Source organism: Crocodylus porosus, unplaced genomic scaffold, assembly GCF_001723895.1.
Source record: "Crocodylus porosus isolate Cpor-Errol unplaced genomic scaffold, CroPor_comp1, whole genome shotgun sequence".
Taxonomy (NCBI): Eukaryota; Metazoa; Chordata; order Crocodylia; family Crocodylidae; genus Crocodylus; species Crocodylus porosus.
The window spans coordinates 28,839,537-28,845,368 of record NW_017728906.1 but is presented as its reverse complement, the minus strand read 5'-3'; the positions used below and the strand labels follow the sequence as shown (position 1 = coordinate 28,845,368).

General features: G+C 41.1%; 1 long non-coding RNA gene across 1 annotated transcript in view; it reads right to left on the bottom strand.

The window, feature by feature from the left end:
- Positions 1 to 758: 758 nt before the first annotated feature.
- LOC109305843 overlaps positions 759 to 5,832 on the bottom strand; it is a 13,615-nt gene continuing 8,541 nt past the window's right edge. The window contains exons 2-3 of the long non-coding RNA XR_002099730.1: positions 2,198 to 2,201; positions 759 to 770 (exon numbers count right to left, since the gene is read on the bottom strand). This is a non-coding gene — a long non-coding RNA (uncharacterized LOC109305843). The remainder of the gene's footprint in view (positions 771 to 2,197; positions 2,202 to 5,832) is intronic.

The following is a 5,832-nucleotide window of genomic DNA, read 5'->3' as shown; positions in this document are numbered from 1 at the left end:
GTGCTTCAGTGGGGTTTTTTGATGCTTTTACCTAATAGATGATTCCATCAGCTGTTAGATAAACACACTAAAAAATCCCCACTTAAGTGCCCAATGGTTCAGATGTTAGGCGAGCCTGGTTCAACTAACACAGTGCTTCTTCTGATTATGTGCTGGGCTTGGTGCAGGAGCATGCTGAGTTTAAAGTAAAGCACTGTTTTGTGGGGGGTGCGATGTTCATGTCTGTCAGCTGCCTGTGTTATTAGGACAAGGACAATTGCCACTTCCAATTATAGGCAGAAAGGCCTCCTGGTGAGATGGGCATCCAAGGTATTATTTGTCTGTAATGAGAAAAAACAACCCCACAATAGCTAAATAGTTCGGAGTAATGGGCTATTACCTAGAGGAATATCAGGTTCCCCTGGCATGAAAGAAATGTCTTGGAGATTTTGAGACTCATGAGGAATTGGGACAAGCCTGATGGGGTGTGGAGGGGTGCAGGGGGGAGTAGTGAGGGAGTAGGAAGGTTGATCTCTGCAAACACTGGCAGGATTCTTAGGAGTGGTAAGTTGTAGCCAGATGAGAGGGTAAAAAAAAATCCCTTGTTTTTTTGTTCTGTCTTCAGACTTGTAGCCAGTTTTGCTTGTATTATTGTTTTCTCCCATAAAATAAATCATTTAGTTGTGTTTTCTTAATGATTGCCTGTAGTAAAGAGTGGTCTCTGTGTGAGTGATATGCCAGGCTAACCCATTCTCTGGGCCTAAAAATTCTTTCATAGTCCAAGGGATGTACTTCAGCTGTGAAGTTGAGTAAAGAACAATGGAGCTGAGGCTTATGGGGATACAAAGATATCACCAGGAAAACTTTGACAGACAGCAGGACAGCGGGGAGGAAGCTAGGACTTCAGGGGATATACCACAGATGGATATGTGACAAATTGGACCCCAGATTGCCCATCTCTATTCTCATGTCATGATCACAAGGTTATCCTCCTCCTCTGAAGCAGAAATCTAAAAGAACAAAAATACTTTCTGAGCCAAACATTTGCAGTCTTATCTCTTAAGTATCATTTTTTTGAATTGGTACATATAGAAAGTACTTCCCTTACAACACAACTGTAAGTAATTGGCCTATAAAAAGATTCACTGCTACTAGAAATAGAAAATCAGACTAGAGACAGTTTTACTCCATTCAAGCATCTGTTAGAAACAGAAAGCAAATTTTGTCCTTGGCCAAATGTCAAAATATTGCTTTTATTCTGAAAGTATTTTGCTATTTTATGTTTTCCTCATTTTTGTTTCGCAGATTTCATGCTGTAGCCACAACAGTGTCATTAACACCAGTAACTTTTTTGTGTCCCTTAATAAAGAAACCTATGGTTTCAAATTAAAACACCACCAGAATTAACATTTGCATAGCCATTGTAGAGGAGTGATTAGACTAATCAAAATTCTTTGATTAAAGAATGTTTCCCAAGTGTCTGTCTCTGATAATTACTATGCAACGACTAAATTCTAAGATAGCATAATTGAAGGCACCACTGCAAATGTTAGTCTTTACACAGCAATTCCTTTTTCCATTACCCCCATGATTATAACTACATATATTGTACTTTATCTTATGCTAAGGACTGAACAGCTTTACCCAAGACCACTTGACTGAATCAGAGAATTAAATGAAAAAAAAGCGTCAACTATGTTACTGTTTACCCATCCATATTTATGTTTTGCTGATACCAGTACTATAAACATTGTTCATATGAATAACTTTACTCAATGCTCAACCTTTATTCAATTTATCCACATTATAGTATTTTCAGGATCGAGACTATATTCAGAATGCTATTGCACTTTATATTCCCAAATGGCAGTTAAACAGATGCATATCTGATGTTTTTGGTACCTACTGGATGTGTCTACACAAGACACTATGGTGCCATAGTGTCCATTGCCAAAAACCATGACGCCACAGCTACATCAACATAGCAATGCACTCCCTCATTATAGTGCATTGCTATGGCAAAATAGCAGCCAGAAATAGCCATGTGTGGCCAGCACAGCACAGTACAGGCTGTTACTGCACCGCCTACTAAATGACGGCACAGTAACAAAGGTGCCCTACTACCACACGTACATGCGCCCACTCCTTTTCTACCTTCACAGTGAGTGAACACAGATCCACATAGCTACATAGTTATTGGGTCCAGCCACATGCACACAAGGCTGGACCCAATAACCTAGTGGTCAGGGTATTCACCCAGGAAGTCAAATAAACAGGGTCTAGGTTCCCTGCATAGAGAAGGGGACAGGGTCTCGGTTCCCCGCATATTTCTCTTGCTTCCAATCATAGACATCTAACCATTAGAGGTTAAGCATTATTAAGTGCCTTTTTCAGCCTTCCTCTTGAAGCTGAGCCACTGAAATTTGCATTTAAAAATTATTGGCTAAAATGGCTAAAATAAAGAGAACAGTGGCTGAGTTTCTGCCCCATTTGAGAAGAAGGGTCCCAGATGGGACACAGAGCCCCTCTTTTCTAGGGGAGCAGCCTTCTCACAAAGGCTGAAAACCTTTAGGCTTTTATTTTCTTCCTTGCCTTATATATCTCTTTACTAATCAGAAGTCCAGCTTCCAGAGGAAGGCTAGAAAGAGCTAAGCTAAAGCACCACGGGACTCTCCTCCTCCAGTATCTACCAGTTACAATTCAGGGAGTTACGCTGGGGTGGGAATGTGCTTAAGGAGTCATGTATTTGTTGAGAAAGAGCCCAGCCTACAGGGCATGCTCAGTAGCCATGCAGATATTTGTGCCTTCATACCTCATGTGGAATAACATTTCTAACAGTATATAAGTGACAAAAAGATGGTTATGTGCTGTGTAATTGCCATTTGGCTATCTAAAGTGAAATACAATTATGCTCTAAAGGTCTGTTTACAGATGAAGTATAGCCTTTCCTGATTTGTAGGCATGACATGCTTGAGAGAGTGATTGAACTAGTTATAGCAGCGTTGCCAGGTCCTAATGATTCAAAATCTGCTGAGTACTCTTTTTTTTCGAGTGAGAAGATGCATCTGTGTGTAACAGTATTGCCAGTCCTCAGCATAAAATTAATCATATGTCAAGCCCTCCCACAAGAAGAAGAAGAAAGAGGAGAAGGAGGAATTATGGTCCTGGTTTTACAGACCTTAGACTTCAAGCTTTCAAGTTCATGCCCAGCTCAGCTACACCAAATAGTGAGAGCTTAGATCTTTCCTACTTGGAAAAAAAAGTAATTAAAACCTAAGATTTTGAAATAACCACAGGACTTTAGAATTTATGGGTTTAAATAAAGAACCTAATTTTTCTAAAACTTATAATGAAACTATGACAGTTGGCATCACTGCTGTAAAGCAAAATAGAGGAGGTTTAGTTCAATCTTCTTAATGTAACCAATTTATCTTCCTCCATCCTTTTCTAACAAAAGGGTAGAGCAACATCTCCAAGTACTCTCCCTTTTTCTTAATTGCACATGACTAAATATAAATACTGAAACAACAGGCACATCAATCAACATTATAATATCTGTCTAACTTAGATACTCATATGGCCCCTATCACCACAGCGTTTGAGTGCCTCACAATCATTAACAAGCACCCAGAAAGGTAGGAAAGTGCTATTATCTCAGATTTACAGCTGGAAACTGAGGAACAGATGTATGGAAATAGGCATGCAGATAATGTATTGTGGGATAAAAAGACGTAGGGGCTTTAACATTCATTATATTCTGGTAATGTTTATGCTCTTGCCCCTTGGTAAGTGAAAACTAAAACCACGATAATATACCTATTTTTCACTGTGGTCCAAGATACTGTGGGGTAGCTTTTACTATGGGGAACTGTGTATATGGAAAGTTGCCATGGAGCATCTCATGTGCAATTTATGAATCTATATGAATCTATGCCAGGGTAGGCAACCTCCAGCAGAGGTGCCAAAACGTGGTATACAGAGTCGTTTTGCTCAGTATGTGCACCTTAGAGCCGGTGGTGAAGAAGGGGCTAGGGCTGCACTGCCACAACAAGGATCAGGCCCCTCATGGCTCCCCTGCTCTCCACCTGTGGTATGTTAACATCTTTCAAGTCCATGTTGGGGGTGTTTTTGACCCTCTGCCAGAAAACACTTTCAACCCCACATGTATGCCATAACAGCTAGACTCACAAAGGGATGTCCGTCCCCAGCAAGGAATTGAAAGATTTGAGTTCGAAATAGGATTCAAAACAACTGGGAAGCTAAGCCAGAACCTACCTAAACTAAGTAACAGAAGTGCTCATGACCAGGGTGTATTTTAAATCACACTTCTGTCTGAGGTTTAGGTACCTGCCTTCAGTCTGCACTCGGGTACACCTTTCTCAGAGTTAGGCTCTTAAAGTGATTCTTTCAAAAGCAGAGTAGACACTACTTTTTTTTTTTTTTAAAGACAACCAAGGTATGAGATGACAGTGCCTGGCATTTACTAGTGTAAACTAGGGGCTAAAGAACACAACCAGAGTATAGGAGGTGCATATATAATTTCTGCTTCTTCCTGAGGAAGTTCAAACCCATATCTCCCATCTACCAGAGGATTGCCTTAACCACAAAGCTATAGGCTAGGTATAGCTGTTACATTTATACTGACCTACACAGATACCTAACCTAAATTAGATCACCTGATTAGATGCACTAATCACTAATTTAGAACAAGGTTGGATTAATCCAAACTAGGAAAGGGTTACCCCAATCTTGTGAATGGCTGCACCTGTTTATAGCTCAATCCCAGAGCTGAGAAAGCCGAGCCACTCACCCAACTCCAGGACTGTACTAATCCCCTCCACCTCTACTGGGCTATTTTAAGCCCCCTAATCCTCCATCCCCAGCCAGACAACACCCCCTAGAAGACCCACCCAGCCCCTCACAGACTAACCAGCTCCCCGCTGGATCCTGTCAAACGTCCCTGGCCTGCCACCCCTCCAATCCCACCATCCCTCCCCCCACTCCAAGTTACTTACACCAGTTCTCCTTCATGATGAATTCTCCCCAGAAGTCGTGAATGCTCCTGCTCCTGGTCTAGGTGTAGTAAAGCTTATAGGAAGCCAGCTACACATATACCAAATATGATGAATGTTTCTTCTCACCTATAGGCTCTTCTGTGGTGGGCACTCCTCCTCCTTCTCTCCTACTATCCCCTGTTAAAGATGCTCTATTTTGTGTAACAGAATTGAATATGCATTGAGCTTGTGAGAAAAAAAACGTACTGAAAAGATTGAGCTGAGCTGAATTTTAAAGCTGATAATTAGGGCACCTGTCTGATAGGGGACATTTGAAATCCAGTCTCCACTTCAAGGACCAGTATTTTTTCTTTACATAAAATACTTAAAACAGTTCTAAAACAGTGACTCGTATCCAGTAACTCTCCTGGGAAGTTAGGAAATATAGAAATAGAAATGGAGGGAACCCAAGCCTCCTATACTTTCAGTAAGTGTTGTAACTACTCAGCTATTATGTCAAACAGGGAAAAATCATATTTTTTTCTTATTCTGTTTTTAAATGAAAATGGTAGCCACTACTCTGTTTAGTTTTCAATCTGATATTACTATAGGTATACCTTAGGAGTGCTGACAAGCACAATTACTGGATTGGGCTAACCAGGGAAGACAGGCAGGAGATTATTGATAGGCTCAGCTGTGAGATGAATGCAGGGCTACTCAGCAGTTACAAAAGTGAGTCACTTCTGGTCATGGCACACTTGCCTGCCTGTACACTAATGCCAGGAGCCTGGGCAACAAGCAGGACAAGCTCGTCCTCCTGCTCAGTGCAAAGAAATATGATGTCATTGGGATAACGGAG